Source organism: Sorex fumeus, unplaced genomic scaffold, assembly GCF_029834395.1.
Source record: "Sorex fumeus unplaced genomic scaffold, SorFum_2.1 ptg000044l, whole genome shotgun sequence".
Taxonomy (NCBI): Eukaryota; Metazoa; Chordata; class Mammalia; order Eulipotyphla; family Soricidae; genus Sorex; species Sorex fumeus.
In genome coordinates this window covers 85,509-101,407 of record NW_026606101.1, presented here as the reverse complement: position 1 = coordinate 101,407, position 15,899 = coordinate 85,509, and the positions used below count along the sequence as shown (strand labels likewise).

The window sequence follows — 15,899 nt, the reverse complement described above, 5'->3', positions numbered from 1 at the left end:
TCTTGGGTGTGCCCCCGTGGGGGCGGGGGTTTGCCGGGGGGGGGGGGGGGGGGGGCGCTGCGAGAGTCAGAGCCTGCAGGGCTGCCGAGTGGGAGGAGAGGCCAGTTCACTGCCTGGCTAATGAGTGCGCTCTGAAGTACTCCTATGGCGGTTCTGCTGAGCCCAGCCTGCCGCCGCCTCCAGCCTGGGGCCCTCCATCATTCCAGACAGACACATGTATTTATTTTTCACTCTTTTGCATTCCTCACTTCCCTCTCAGAGCTCCCCCTCCCCACCCGAGCTTCCTAATCCGGCCCCTGCAATGCGCCTCCTCTCCATCAACCATGCCCGAGTGGGGGCTGGGGAAGGGTTGGGGCCAGCCCCCACCGCCTGCAACCCTACCCGCAGTTCATGCTCCCTGACAAGGGTCCCCTTCTAAGGAACACGGGTGGTACCCTCCATAGAGATGAGAAGGCCGTTCCACTGGGCACCCGACCCAAGTGTGGCTTCCCCAGCCACTCACCCCATCATCTCTGACCTTCCCAAGGTCCCCAAGAGGCCAGGAGGCCCCTCAAATAACAGGACAGGAAATGGGGAACACGGACGGCAAGGCCTGGCCGAGAGCACAGAGCGAGGGAGTGGTGGTGGGCTCGAACCCAGGACTCAGGGCAAAGTCTTTCCGGGATCCGACTCCGCACAGACCCTGCCACCCGAGGTCCCTGGGTCATGATCCCTGATGGCACGTGGCCACCACTTAGCGCTGTGACCTCGGGCATGTCACCCTCCCCTTTGCGCCTGTTTTGTTTTCACTTCGGAAACGGCAGGGAGGTGAGGATGGCTGCCGAACTCTGGGCATCCTTGGAAGAATGCAAATCGGGTTCCACATTCAGCACGGAGCACGGTGCCTGGGCCGTGCCCGGCATTTACGAAAGGCAGATTGTTGACATCGGGGGAGGCGCTGCATGGCCAGATACAGTGGCACGACCACGCCTCCCTCCCTCACAGACAGCGGCAATGGGAGAGGACGGGTGCACTGTGAAGGGTGGGAGAGGGTCTCCTGGGTGGACCCCTCCTCGTACCCCTCTCACCCACTGCATGAGGCACAATGCAAGATGAGTGACTCCCTAGGGACGTGGTTGAAGGTAGGGCTCCTCTCTCTTTCTCTCTCTCTCTCTCTCTCTCTCTCTCTCTCTCTCTCTCTCTCCTCCCTCTCTCTCTGGCTGCATCCCAGGGACTCCCGAGGGACTGATGGAATCATTTCCACAATCCCGGATTCTTTATTACAGCCATTACAGTTAATGCCGACACGTGGGGTTGGTGAAGGGTCAGTGATTCACTGCCTCCCCCCACACCCCACCCCACAAGGGCCCTCTACACCCCCCCAGCTCCACAAGTCAGCAGCTCCCCAGAATCAGCAGAAAAAGGGAACCCAGTGGATGATTACTATGGGACCTCCTGGGGGACATGCCCACCCCGCCCAGCCCTGGTCCAGCAGCTGCCCACGTTCCTTCCCTTCCTCGGCTCTCATACCGGCTCTCTGAGGCAGGTGCCAGGGGTGCCCGCTCCCGGGCATGCAGGGGTGGGGAGGGACATCCTGTTTGTGGGGTTTTTATTTCCATGTTTCAATACTCTCTCCATGACCGATTTCGAGTTACCAATGTGACATGAAGTGGCCCAGGAAACTCCTAGAAGTCAGTACCTGGCCCTCGTGGGGGTGATGCCCACCTCCGTCAGCACCTTCCCCGCTGTTCCCATTTCCCAGATGAAGAAACAGATAGGCTTGCCACAGGAGCAGATTAATCATGCCACTCATCAATATGTGATTATTTGTGATAACTGCAGATGCCAGGGAAGACTTGGTGACGGATGCTATAGGAGCCCGTTCTGTGCTACCTAGTGGAACGTACACCCCAAATCTTCGAGAATAGCCTTGAGAGCTTTCACCTTACAGATGGGGAGCAAAGAAAGTCATGACTATTTCTTTGCCTCAAGGTCTTCCGTGGAGAAACAGGAGCGATCGCACCACCAAACCCTCCAGATCGTTGTGCCAATCAAGTCCTGTGTTCAGGACCAAGGACAGGACCAGGCTCCAGCCCCACCTCTGGGAAATAAACAGGACAGGCAAGATTCAAACCCAGCGTTGTTCTGAGGTCAAAGCTTCACGTGTATCTTGCTATATAAAAGAGAAGGAGGAGGAGAAGAGAGAGAGAGAGGGAGGAGGAAATGTAGGAGGAGGAGGAGTAGAAGGAGGAGGAAGAGGAGGAGGAGGATCAGGACAAGGACAAGGATGAGGTGGAGGAAGAGGAGGAGGAGGAGGAGGAGGAGGAGGAGGAGGAGAAGGAAGTGGAGGAGGAGAAGAAGGAGAAGGAGGAGGAGGATCAGCAGGACGAGGACAAGGATGAGGAGGAAGAGGAGGAGAAGGAGGAGGAGGAGGAAGAGGAAGTGGAAGAGGAGGAGGAGGAGGAGGAGGAGGAGGAGGATGAGCAGGACGAGGACAAGGATGAGAAGGAGGAGGAAGAGGAGGAGGAGGAAAAGAGGAGGATGGAGAGAAAGAGGAGGAGGGGAAGAGGAGGAGCAGGAGGAGGGGAAGAGGAGGAGGAGGAGGAGGAGGAGGAGGAATGAGAATGAGAATGAGGATGAGGATGAGGAGACAGGCAAGAGAGAGTGGCAAGAACCAGAGAAGGGACAGGGCGGGCGAGTCTGAGAGCAGCCAGGGGCTGGTTTGGTTTTCTCTCTCCCTCCAGAGCTGTTCATGCTCAGCCTTCCAGGGGATGAGTCATCTGCTGTCCCGGTGCTTCCTGCCCTGCTCGCGGCATTAACGCCTTCCACCCAGGCTGGAGAGGGAGGCCTGTCAGATGCCCTCGGAGCCCAGCGCTTGTGTGGAGTGTCGCCGTGGGAGGGGCTGGTCCTCCGAGAGCTCAGCGCCGGGGGCTCCCCACCTGGCTGCACTACCCGAATCTCCGAGGAGCTTTCAAACCAAACCGACGCTCAGCCCTGGATCAGACCCGCTCCAGGGGAGTCCCTGGGGGCGCAGGACCCACAAGGGCATTTCCCCCCCCCCCAAGCTCCTGCAACAATTCTGAAGCGTGTCTCCAGCTTATGAGGAAGGAGCGCTTCAGACCCAACCCCGGCTTGAACTCCGGAGGGAACTGAGTCACAGAGCGGCACCGCGAGGATCCCAAGACGGCGTCACGAGGGAGGGAAAGATGTGAAGGTGGCATGCCATGCGACACCCCAGAGAGATGGGGCCACCGAGCCAGTTGGACTTCTCCCGGGCCAAACCACCAAGGAGCTGGATGCCCCCAAAGGAGAGGCTGGTCTCAAGGTTGTCACTGCCTCGTTCTGTGCTGTCAATCAAGCCTTTCCCTGTCCCGTCTGTCTCCTCATCAGTAACCTTCAGCCATGTGGACAGTCCTGCCCTGCCTCTGAGCCATGCTGATGGGGGGCGGGGTCAGAGAGGGTGGGGGCCTGGGCTGGGGAAGCCAGGCGCGCAGGGGGCCTCAGTATTGTTGGGAGGCCAGGTCCCTTAGTATCCGAGTACTTAACACCGGAGTACTTAGTACCCTGAGTACTGGTACTCGAGAGCCTGGACCCCTGAACTAAGAGTCCAGGCTCTCGAGTACCAGTGTGTGTGTGTGTGTGTGTGTGTGTGTGTGTGTGTGTGTGTCTCGGGGGGGGGCAGGGAAGAATTGCACAGTCAACATCTCTGTATTTTTTTTTCTGACATGGCTGATTTATTCGGGCAGTGCTGGGGTTGGATCAAACACAGGCAAGACCACGTGTCTCCTACCCAGCCCTTATCTGGGCCTCTGACACGGCACCTCAAGGAGCCGGAAGTGTAAGGTACACCCTTCCTGTTTTTTTTTTCTTTTTGGGTCACACCTGGCCATGCACAGGGGTTCCTCCTGGCTCATGCACTCAGGAATTACTCCTGGCGGTGCTCAGGGGACCCTGTGGGATGCTGGGAATCGAACCCGGGTCAGCCACATGCAGGGCAAACGCCCTACCCGCTGTGCTACTGCTCCAGCCCCCACCCTTCCTGTTCTAACCTGGGGTGCAGCGAGGTGCCAGGGAGCCCCAGCTGACTCGGGGAGGGGTAGCCCAGCCGTGAAGGCCAGCTCTCCAGCGGACTGGACTGTGCCTCGGTTTCCCTCCTGGAGAGTGGAGACGGGCCCTTCCTCCTCCCTGCGTCCCCCATGAAGGAGAGGCCTTAATGAGCGGAAGGAGGCTGCTCTGGAGGGTTGGCCACCTAGGTGACCAAGTGTCATTATTATGAAGATGTTTGTAATTACCATTCTTCCTCTCTCCCACCTCCCCTTGCCGCCCCGCTGGGCCTGGGAAAACCCTCGGCTCCCATTTGGCTTCTCAAACATTTATAAAAAAAAAAAAAGAAAAAGAAAAAAACATCGAGTCCCACCCCCTGCTGCTGCCAGCACTGCACAGAATGCATTCTATTAAAAATTAAAAACCACTTGTCGCGTCCTGCAAATCTTCAGATTACACCGGAAACATGGCCCTGCTCAAGCCGGCCCCTGCGCCCTCCGAGACCAGCACTTAGGCCGCGGGGGGGTGCTGGTCCGGCCTGGACCTCGCTTCCGGCGGAGACTCCGGGCCAGAGAATGCTGATGGATGAGATGCAGGAGGCGGGGGACCGTGGATGCTCAGGGCTGGGGGGGTGCACAGGACAGAGGAGGAGAAGAGGAGTGGGTCGGTCCCATGGCAAGGGACAGAGAAGGTGGCCAAGAGAGATGGGCCAGAAAATGGGTCAGAGAGACGAGGGACAGAGGGACAGAGAGTCAGCAAGATCAAGTGGGGAAACAGATATTCAGATATTCAAGCGGGAGAAACGAGGCCAGAGAGGCAGCTCAGAGAGGCCAAAAATCCGAGAGACAGGAAGTGGGGCACAGAGCAGAGACAGGAAGAGGGAGAGCAAGCCCGGAAGCTGAGTTAAACAGGCACAGAGGGGCCGGAGAGATAGTGCAGTGGTTAGGGTGCTTGCCTTGTATGTAGCCCACTGGGGTTTGATTCCCGGTGTCACATTCAGTCCCCCTGGCTCAGGAGGTGGGGTATTCCTGAGTGCAGAGCCAGGAGTCACCCCTGAGCATCTGTGGGGGTGGTCCCCCCTCAAAATAAAAATCCAAATCAAACCCAGGAGCAGAGACCCCCCCCCCCCAGAGACACTCTGAAAACAATGAGAGGGTGGATGGATGAGGGATGGGCGGGGTGCAAGAAGAAAGGACACTTCTGGCCCCCTGGGCCAAGGGCCACTTCCTGGGGCAAACACACTTGTGCAGAGTTTGCACGGGGCTCAGAACCCCTTTCTCCCCACAGCCCACACGCCCTCTTGGATCCCAGCTGTAGAATTCCCCAGCGGGCACCCCAGTGTATGGGGGGGAGCCTGAGACACCCCCAATCAGCCAGAATGGGATCCCCTTCACACACCGACACGGGGCTTCCCCCGGGGACTCCTCAGGTCACCTGGTGTGTCCGGGATGGCGATATTTTTAGAATCTGCACGGCCAGCTCTGCTTGCCTGTTGCAGAAAGCAAAGGGACGGATTGTGGATAATTCAGCTCAGATGGTTCCCCACCATCTACGGAGCACCCACCCTGTGCCAGAGCCCGGGGGGGTGGGAGGGGCCGCTGTCCACCCTGTGCCTCCCGTCAGGTGGGTGTCGGGCCCGGCTGGAGATGATGCTTGGGCTGGTTGAGTGACTTACTGACGGAGGCTGGCAGGGACCACGCCTCCCCGTCTACATGCCCCGGGCCACCAGGCCATCTCCGGGGCCATGGGCCTCTGCTTCTCGGCCCCCTCCGCTCTCGGTGTCCTGCCCCCCGCTCCCCAGTCCGGGAGCGCCGGTGCTGTTCCAGGCGAGGAGATATTGCACCTATAGATCTTCCCGGACTTTAATTAAAAACATCTTTAGAAGTCGTCTCAGCAGAGGCCAGCAATTGATTCCTGGCCGGGCCCAAAGGCTGCTGAGCTGTACTCTCTCCAGCCGTGCAGAGGATGGCCCCCGGCCCCCGGCTCCTCCTGCCCACCCCAAACGAGGCCCCGGGGGCGTGCGTGGCCTCCTTCCGTCCTTCCGTCCTCCTCCGTTCCTCTCTGTCCCCGCAAGGCCCCGACTGAGGAAGCGGACCGCGCCTGTTCCCAGCTGCCGTTCCTGTCCCGTCACGACCACCTCAATGTCCTCAGCAGTCAAACAGGGGGTGAACAGAGCCTCAGAGAGTTCCAGGGGGGACGAAATGACCTGAGGGGTGTGAAGTCCCGAGGGAACACAGGCCAGCGTGGTGGCTGATTCTCAAGAGCACTGAGGCCAGGAGCTTGGCACCCGGCTCCAGATCTGGGGTCTGGTGACAGGGCCCCTGGCCTCTCTCCCTCCCTCCCTTGCCCTCTCTCTCTCCCTCTCCCTCTCTTTCCCTCTCTCTCTCTCTCCCCCCACCCCCCCAATCTCTTCCCCTGGAAAATGAGGACAGTAGTGCCTGACCTGCTTATTCTCCAGGACTGTGCGGATAAAGACAAACAGCCCCGTGAGCGCAGGCCTGGCTGAGAGCTATTACTTAGTGACTCTCCCAAGGACTGCAGGCTGCCCGACAAACGGCCTGATCCATTGCTCACAGATTCTTCCCACACGGGGACGTGCTCACCCGGGTCTGTCGAACCCCGATCAGCCGAGCAGTGCCAACCCTCCCGGGCACACACACCACCGCCCTCCGCTGCCTTTGCTCACGGCAGACATCACTAATTGATTGCGGCATTCTTTTCTGCTGAGGCTGAAAGGGACACCCCCCCCCCCCCCCCCCGTCACACTGGATTCCTTCCCTGCATGGCCCAGCCAACAGTCGCTCCCAGTCGATCTGACCGCAGAGAGGAAACTGCGCTCCACACCAGGGCGGCTCTCCATCCGATTTGTACGCTCCTGCACATAGTAGGTGCTGATAAATGTTTCTTGCACCGTGTCTTTTGTTTTTGGCAAACCCAGTGGTAGTCAACGCTTACTCCTGCCTTTGCGTTCAGGGATCAGTCCTGGCAGGGCTCAGGGGGCCACTTGGGGTGGTGCCAGGGATCAAACCCAGGTCAGCCGTGTGGGCAAGAACTTTACCCACTGAACTATCTTTCCAGCCCCCCACAAATAGCTACTTACTTTTCTAATCCCTTGGAGGATATATGTGTGTGTGTGTATATATATACACACATGCAAATATATACACACACATATATAAAGTAGGTGTTAATATATATTGCTAAGCTGGTGACTCATCTCTGCAAGCCCTCAGAGCCAAGTCCCCCGGAGGCCTTGTCTATAATGGGTGCTAATAAACATTTGTGGATCTAATTCAATTACTTATCTTTACGTCCCCCGTGGTGCCCAGAATAAGGCAGCGGCTAATAGATGAGGCACCGGATTGAAGTTCTCATTTCTGTCCCTCGACAGTGCCAAGTCGAACGCCGTGGACACAGCTGGCATAAATAAGTAGGTGGGGTTGAACTGGACGTGGGTCAACAGCTTGCTGTCTGCTGGCCGCTGTCTAGAGCCGGAGAGATGAGGACTGACCCCCTTACGGCACGCGGCGATGGGCTCCTTCTCCCTCCGGAGCCCACCCAGGCCTTGAGGGTGTCACCCAGCGCCGAGCAGAGGGGCCTCCCCAAGCTGCAGGGAGCCTCACCCCACCTCACCCTTACCCTTCAGAGGCAGCCTGCCAGTGTGCCCCGGGGCTAGGCGGGCGGGCACCTTGGGAGATCTCCCTCTCCCTCTCTCCCTCTCTCTCCCTTTCTTTCACTCTCAATCACTTTCACTCACTTTTTACTCCTCTCTCTCACTGAGTCTCAGTCTCTCTCTTTTACTTTCATTGTCTGTCTCTCTCCCTTTCTCTCTCTTTTTTAAAAAAAACTTATTTATTTATTTATTTGGAGACTTTGTTGTTACTGTGTCTGGCATATTGAATACTCTCGGTAGCTTGCCAGACACAGTAACAACAAAGTCTCCAATGGAGACGTTACTGGGCCCGCTCAAGCAAATCGATGATCAACGGGAGGGCCTTTACCTTACCTTACCTTATTTATTTATTTATTTATTTATTTATTTATTTTCGTTTTGGGTCACACCCGGCGATGCACAGGGGTTGCTCCTGGCTCGGCACTCAGGAATGACTCCTGGCGGTGCTCGGGGGACCATCTGGGATGCTGGGAATCAAACCCGGGCCGGCCGTGTGCAAGGCAAACGCCCTCCCCGTTGTGCTACGGTTCCAGCCCCTCTCCCTCTCTTTCACTCTCCCTCATTCTCACTCACTCTTACTCCTCCTACTATCTCACTCTCACTCTCCGTCTGTCTGTTTGTCTGTCTCTCTTACATGGGGGTTCAGGGGCCCCCCGGGGAATGAGACTGGGCCCCGGGTGTTGAAAACCACGAGGGCCACACCTGGTGATACTTGCTGTGGGGACTTCCGGGGGTCCCTGTGGGGTCAGGCACACGCAAAGCAGGGCCTGGCTTCCGGCTGCTCTGTCTCCCTGGCCCCTGGACTCATTTCTTTTGGGTTTTTATTTTATTTATTAATTGCTTTTTTTGGGTCACACCCAGCGATGCGCAGGGGTTCCTCCTGGCTCTGCACTCAGGAATGACTCCTGGCGGTGCTCGGGGGAACCATATGGGATGCCGGGGATCGAACCCGGGTTGGCTGGGGGCAAGGCAAACACCCGCCCCGTGATACTAGATCATTCCTGGCCTGATCGTTCCTGATTTGGGTTTTAGTGCAGCTGCTCCAGCACTGTTCAAGGGCTTGTGCTGAGGGGCTGAAACTCAGGACCTCGCTTGAACTCTCTCCCCAGCCTGAAATCTTACTCTTTTTTTCGGGGAGAGGGGGGAGTATACCTGGCAGGGCCCTGGGGCTACCCCAGGCACAGTGGGGGGAGGGCCGCTCCTCCCAGGGTGCTCCTGGCTCCTGTATGCAGGGCACGCTCGCGCACCCTCTGAGCCATGTCTCGGCCCTGACATCTCACTCCTAACTCGGCCTCTAATGGATTCTTAATTTTGTGCTGCAAACTGGCCCTTCCCGAACATCCCTCATCTCAGCAACAGCGGCTCCATCTACCCAGTTGCTCAGAAACATTTAGCATCATCCCTGTCTTGTCTCCCTCACTCTCCACATCCAATCCCTCACCGTTTTTTTTTTTTTGTTCTATCTTTGACATCTGTCCCATTTTTTGGTATCTCCCCGCTGCCCCCAGAAACCCAGGCCACCGTGCCCTCTTGTCTGCATGATAGAAACTGCCTCCTGGAGAGATTATGCAGCCCCCACCAAACCCGTCCCCCCCCCCCCCCCGCCTCTCCGGCACAGACCTCCTTGCGACTCCTCCAACACTCCACACCCCAGGACCTTTGCACTGGCTGTACCCTAGACCCAGACCAGACTTCCACCTCCGTGGTTCTCAGTGGGAAGCCCTTAAGCAAGCGGCAGCTGGAAATACGTTAGAAATGCAAATATTTCTAATAGCTGAGACCTCTGAATCAGAACCCCTAGGCAGGGACGGCCATCTGTGTCTTAACAAGCCCTCCAGGTAATGTGGAGCCACAATTAAACTTGCACACTGTGTTCCCCGGGCTGCCGGTTCTCTTCAGTCCCTGGAACCCGGCCAGCCTTGGCGGCTCTGGCCTTTCCGGGACAGAGAGAGGCCTCCCCGTGTGCCCCCCGTGGAAGTCCCAGCTCCCCGATTCTACAGAGCGTGGGTCTGGCACACAGACTCGCTCTCGGCTCTCAGCTCTGCTTCCCGACGGCTGGCTGCGGGTCCGGGGTCCGGCGCGTGCCCCTCCCTCCCTCCGGAGTAGGCCTGCTCCTCGGAGCCCCCGGCTCACTTCCTTCCCTTTTAAGCTCCGAGTGGTCTAATTTGCCCGAGCCGCGGCCTTTCATGTCCCAAGTAGCGTCCCTGCTCCCTCTGATCTCCTGGGTGGCCCAGGCCCCGCCCCCTGCCCCCCAGCCCAGATCAGCTGTAATTGGGGCTGATTTTCAAAGCTGCCTGGAGTCCTCCGAGCCCCGTGGACAGCCTCCCACTTCAGAGGGGACTTGGCCGTACGCAGCGGATTCCGTTTCCGCCGTTTCTGCCGCCTCCCGGCCCGGGCCTGACCTCCCCGGCGTGGCCACACCGTGTGGCCGATTCTTTCCCGAATGGGATGTGGAAATTTGAGGCTCTGGGAGGGGGGAGTGGAGGGGGAAGGCAGGGGTGGGTGAGGGCGGGGCCAGGGCTCCTGAAGCAAGGGGGAGGGCCGGCTCAGACCCCTCCACTCTCTGGGGGAGCCTGAACGAGCCCCTCCTTTCTCCGGGCCTAAGGCTGCCCAGCTCTGCCAGGAGGACCTCGCCACTCCAGCCTCACGGAGGGTCTGTGCCTTCTCTGCCGCTGTCCACCGGCCCTCCCACTCTTCAGAGAGGCAGCAACGGAGCAATGCTCCAACGGCAATGAGCAACCCTCACTGGAGCCCCCAGGCAGCCCGCCCATACTTCTCATCCCTGACAGCCAGACACCCAGAGAACATTCTAGAATGCAAGCCACCAGACTGTCAGTCACACCCTGCCTTTTTTTTTTTTTTTGCTTTTTGGGTCACACCTGGCAATGCTCAGGGGTTCCTCCTGGCTCTGCAGTCAGGAATTACTCCTGGCGTTTCTCAGGGGATCCTATGGGATGCGGGGGATTGAACCTGGGTCGGCCACGTGCAAGGCAAACGCCCTCCCCTCTGTGCTATCGCTCCAGCCCCCGAGTCCCACCCTGCTTTATCTCCCACTGGTTCCTGGCCTTTCCCTGGTGGGGATATGAAGGTTGTTCAGGGCAGGGTGGGAAGCAGGCCCGCCCCTTCTTGGGTCAGGGCTCAAATGAGAGAGTCGGGGGCTTCTGGGCTTGGGGAGCAGGGGCCCGAGCCGCCCCGGTTTGCTCTGGGACCCTGGACACATCCCTGCCCTGCTGAGCCCGTTCTCTGTGTGCAGATCTGACTTCAAAGTGCGCTTGGGGCCTTGAAACCCAAAGGTTCCCACCCCCAACAACACCCCCCCCAGTCTCTGCTGCCCCCGAGCTTCTGTGGGAGCTCGGCACGGAGCCGCGTTCTGGGGTGCCCGCGCGGCTGTGTAATTGGGGACAGCTCCGAGCTCCCTCTGCCCCCCACCCGCTCTGCTGCCGCCCCCGCTGGCCGCTTCCGCCCCAGTAAATGGACATTCCATCTACTTAATCACCAGGTCCAGGCCGTGACGGGCCTCCCCGAATCCCTCCCCGCCACCCCACACCCACCACATTAGAGAGTGCTTTCAGCCTCCATTTTCAAAACACACCCCAAAGGCGACCCCTTCCCAGGCCCCTGCCGGTGCCGCCTCATCCCAAGTTCCTGGCCTGCCGGGGCCAGAGCCAGAGATGACTCAACCGGCCCCTGCTCCTGCCCCTGCCTCCCTGCCTGTCTAATCTGCACGGAATATGGTGCCCAACTACATCAAATCTGATCCTGGCATCAGCTTAACTAAGGAAGTAAAGGACCTGTACAAAGAAAACTACAAAACGCTACTTCAGGAAATAAAAGAGGACATGAGGAAATGGAAAGATATCCCCTGCTCATGGGTCGGGAGACTTAACATTGTCAAAATGGCAATACTACTGAAAGCATTGTATAAATTCAATGCAATCCCTATAAAGATACCCATGACATTCTTCAAAGAAATGGAGCAAACACTCCTGAAATTTATATGGAACAATAAGCCCCCACGAATAGCTAAAGCAATTCTTGGGAAAAAGAAAATGGGAGGAATCAACCTCCCGAACTTCAAACTGTACTACAAAGCAGTAATAATTAAAACAGCATGGTACTGGAACAAAGGCAGAACTGCAGACCAATGGAACAGGGTTGAATACACTGACATCTCCCCTCAATCATATGATCATCTAATCTTTGATAAAGGTGCAAGTAATGTGAAGTGGAGTAAGGAAAGCCTCTTTAACAAATTGTGCTGGCATCACTGGATGGCTACATGCAAAAAAATGGGCTCAGAACTCTGCCTAACACCGTGTACAAAAGTAAGATCAAAATGGATTAAAGACCTCAACATCAGACCAGAAACCATAAGGTACATTGAAGACAAAGTTGGCAAAACCCTCCATGACATTGAAGCTAATGGTATCTTCAAAGATGCCACGCCACTGGCCGAGCAAGTGAAAACAGAGATAGATAAATGGGACTATCTTAAACTAAGAAGCTTCTGCACCTCCAAAGAAACAGTGACCAAAATAAAAAGACAGTCTACAGAATGGGAAAGGATATTCGCCGAATACACATCTGACAAGGGGCTGATATCCAGGATATACAAAATACTGGTTAAACTCCACAAGAAGAAAACATCCAACCCCATCCAAAAATGGGGCAATGAAATGAACAGAAACTTTCTCGAAGAAGAAATCCGAATGGCAAAAAAGCACATGAGAAAATGCTCTACATCATTAATCATCAGGGAGATGCAGATCAAAACCACAATGAGATACCATCTCACACCTCAGAGACTGGCCCACATTCAAAAGAACAAAAGCAACCGATGCTGGCGTGGATGTGGCGAGAAAGGGACACTCCTTCACTGTTGGTGGGAATGTCCACTGGTTCAGCCCTTCTGGAAAACAGTATGGACGATTCTCAAAAAATTAGAAATTGAGCTCCCATTTGACCCAGCAATACCACTCCTGGGAATATATCCCAGAGAGGCAAAAATATATAGTCGAAGTGACATCTGCACTTGTTTGTTCATTGCAGCACTCTTTACAATAGCCAGAAACTGGAAGAAACCTGAGTGCCCAAGAACAGAGGACTGGTTAAAGAAACTTTGGTACATCTACACAATGGAGTACTATGTAGCTGTTAGAAAAGATGAAGTCATGAAATTTACATACAAGTGGTACAACATGGAAAGTATCATGCTAAGCGAAATGAGTCAGAAAGAGAGGGATAGACATAGAAAGATTGCATTCATCTGGGGGATATAAAGTAACAAGATATGAGATTAATACCCAAGAATAACTGAGATCAGCACCAGGAGGATTACTCCATAGCTTAGTGGCCAGTCGGAAATTCTAGAGGAAAGGGCAGCTCAGATAGAGAAGGGAACACCAAATAAAGGGTGTTTGGTGGTCCCTCCCAGGAGGGAGGGGAGATGCATGTCGAAAGTGGACTATGGACTGAACATGTTTGCCACTCAATGCCTCTTTTGCAGACCACAACACCCAAAAGGAGAGAGAGAACACAGGGGATTGCCCTGCCACAGAGGCAGGGGGGGATGGGGGGATGGGGGTGGGGGGGGACATTATCCATGGTGGTGGAAAATGGGCACTGGTGGAGGGATGGGTATCTGATCATTGTATAATTGAAACCTAAGCACAAAAATTGTAAATCTACAACTGTACCTCATGGTGTTCCACTAATAAAAAAAAAAATCTGATCCTGGCATTCTTTTGAGTGAATCTGATTGGGGGGAGCACTCATGGCAGTGCTTGGGGAACACTCCTGGCAATGCTTAGGGAGCACCCCTGGCAGTGCTCTCGGCAGTACTCCTGGCAGTGGTAGGGGATCACTCCTGGCATTGCTCTGGGGATCACTACTGGTAGTGCTTGGGGAGCACTCCTGGCATTGCTCTGGGAAGCACCCCTGCCAGTGATTGGGGAGCACTCCTGGAAGTACTCTCAGGTACACTCCTGGCAGTGATGGGGCATCACTCCTGGCATCGCTCTGGGGATCACTCCTGGTAGTGCTTGAGGAGCACTCCTGGCATTGGTCTGGGGAGCACTCCTGCAAGTGCTTGGGGAGCACTCCTGGAAGTACTCTCAGGTGCACTCCTGGCAGTGGTAGGGGAGCACTCCTGGCATTGCTCTGAGGAGCACTCCTGGCTGTACTTGGGGAGTACCCCTGGCAGTACTCAGGAGCACTCCGGGCAGTGCTTGGGGAGCACTCCTGGAACTGCTTGGGGTGCACTCCTGGCAGTGCTCTGGGGAGCACTCCTGGCAGTGCTTGGGAAGCACTCCTGGCAGTGGGGGGGGGGAAGCTCATAGAATCAGGAATTGAAGTGGGGCTCTGGTATGTGAAGCCTGTGCTCTGGCCCTCTGAGTCACCCCTGGACCTCATGCCAGTTTCCAAACAGAAGTCTGACTTCCCAGTTAGCTCAGTGCAGAAAGGTGCCCCCCCACCCCAACTCTGGCGTGCATATCTGTCCGGCACGGCCCCCCTCTCAGCTTCCCCTCTCAGCCTCTGCCTCCCCAGGGGTCCTTCCGCGCTCAGTGTCAGGGGCTTCTCCTCTGAGAAGACCCCCCTGAACAGCCGTCTATTTAAAGACCTACTCATTTCCCCCTCAACCAGGAGCCTCCTGTGAGAAGGGGCGGCCCGCCCGCCTCTCCCCGCGGTGGCCCGGGGCGCGCACACAGCAGGGCTCACGCGTGTCTGTGAGCGAGTGCACACGGTCGCGCAGGCGGAGTGTGTTGTGTGTGTGAAGTGCTGGGCTCATGCGAGGATCACTGCAGGGCCGTCTCAGCCACACCCCGCGCCCACCTCAGAGGGACAGCCGGGCAGGAGACGGGGCAGAGAGCCACTGGCCTGAGACACTCGGCTCAAAGGAAAGACACAACCTCGCCTTCCGCTCGGATGCGGATGAAACGGGAGGGGCTGACGCGCAGAGAATAAGCCGTAAGGAGAAAGACAAACACTAACGGATCCCGCGCCGGCTGGGAAGGAGGACTCAGCGCAAAGGGACGGGCAGGGTCCAGTGGCCAACAAGCCCTCACACGCAGGCCACGGAGCTGGGGGTGGGGTGGGGGAGGGGAAGGAGGGGGTCCCGGCGCTTCGGCTGGGAACGGGGTGGCGTGCTAGCAGCATGGCACCCCTAAAACACAGCAACGCTTCCGCTCTGCAGACCAGGCGCCCTTCAGAAGAGCCCAACTCTCTAGCTCTCATTGCGTGGGTCCGCGGGCACACCCGTCCCTGCTCAGACCCTCCGGCCAGTGGGTGGGTGCATGCGTGTGCATGCCTGCTCAGTGTTTACACGCTTACCCACATTTACCCACTCCTGGCATGGCTCTGAGGAGCACTCCTGGCAGTACTTGGGGGGCACCCCTGGCAGTACTCTCAGGAGCACCCCTGGCATTGCTCTGGGGAGCACTCCTGGCATCAGGTCCAGGGGTGACTCAGTGCTCCCCAAGCACGGCCACGCTGCCATTCTGGAACCATTCCTCACACCCACCGTTTTTCTCTGCCCTCCCCCATCCCCACCTCCGTGCTCACGACCCCCAACCTGCCCCACTGGGCCCGTCTGGGGAAGCTGAGCTTGACGATGTCCCGCCCCCAAGCAAGCCAAGAGTTCTGGACCCCAGCCTGTAGCTGAGAGGCCCCGAGAGGCGGCGCTGAGCCCCGGGCCGGTGTTTCGGCAGCCGGACCCTGCTCCTGCCCAGCCTGGCCACAGGGGCCCGGGGCCAAGACCATCGGATCGCCAAGGCCCTCACCCCGGCTCCAGCTTCTACCAGCCCTGGCTACATCGGTCCCAATGTCTCCGGACTGAAAGCAGGCTCACCCCACTGCCAGCTCCAGGGGGCCCCCCCACTGCTGGGGATGTGGGCTTGGACAGCACCAGGCCCTCCTGCGGGTGTGGGTGGTGGCAGACGGGCTCTCTCGCCCATGGACTTGGGGCTTTGCACCCGCAGCTTGATACAACCACACCAGCACCAGGCCCCACTGTCCCGGAGCTGTGTCCCCAGGGGTCCAGGCCTGGGTAAGCTGAGGCTTCCTCTGGGAGGGGGGGACGGAAGTGGTCAGAACATCCCCCTTCCCCCTGGTGCCATGTCTGTACCAGGGGTGGCCGCCCCACCTGGCCATGTCCATACAGGGGCTTGGTTTGCTCCCATTGTGTCCCGTCCTGCCTAATCTGGTT

General features: G+C 57.3%; 1 protein-coding gene across 1 annotated transcript in view; it reads right to left on the bottom strand.

Moving 5' to 3' along the window:
* The window catches only part of CDH22 (cadherin 22), an 81,944-nt gene that overhangs the window by 54,861 nt on the left and 11,184 nt on the right, over positions 1 to 15,899 (bottom strand). The window lies entirely within an intron of this gene.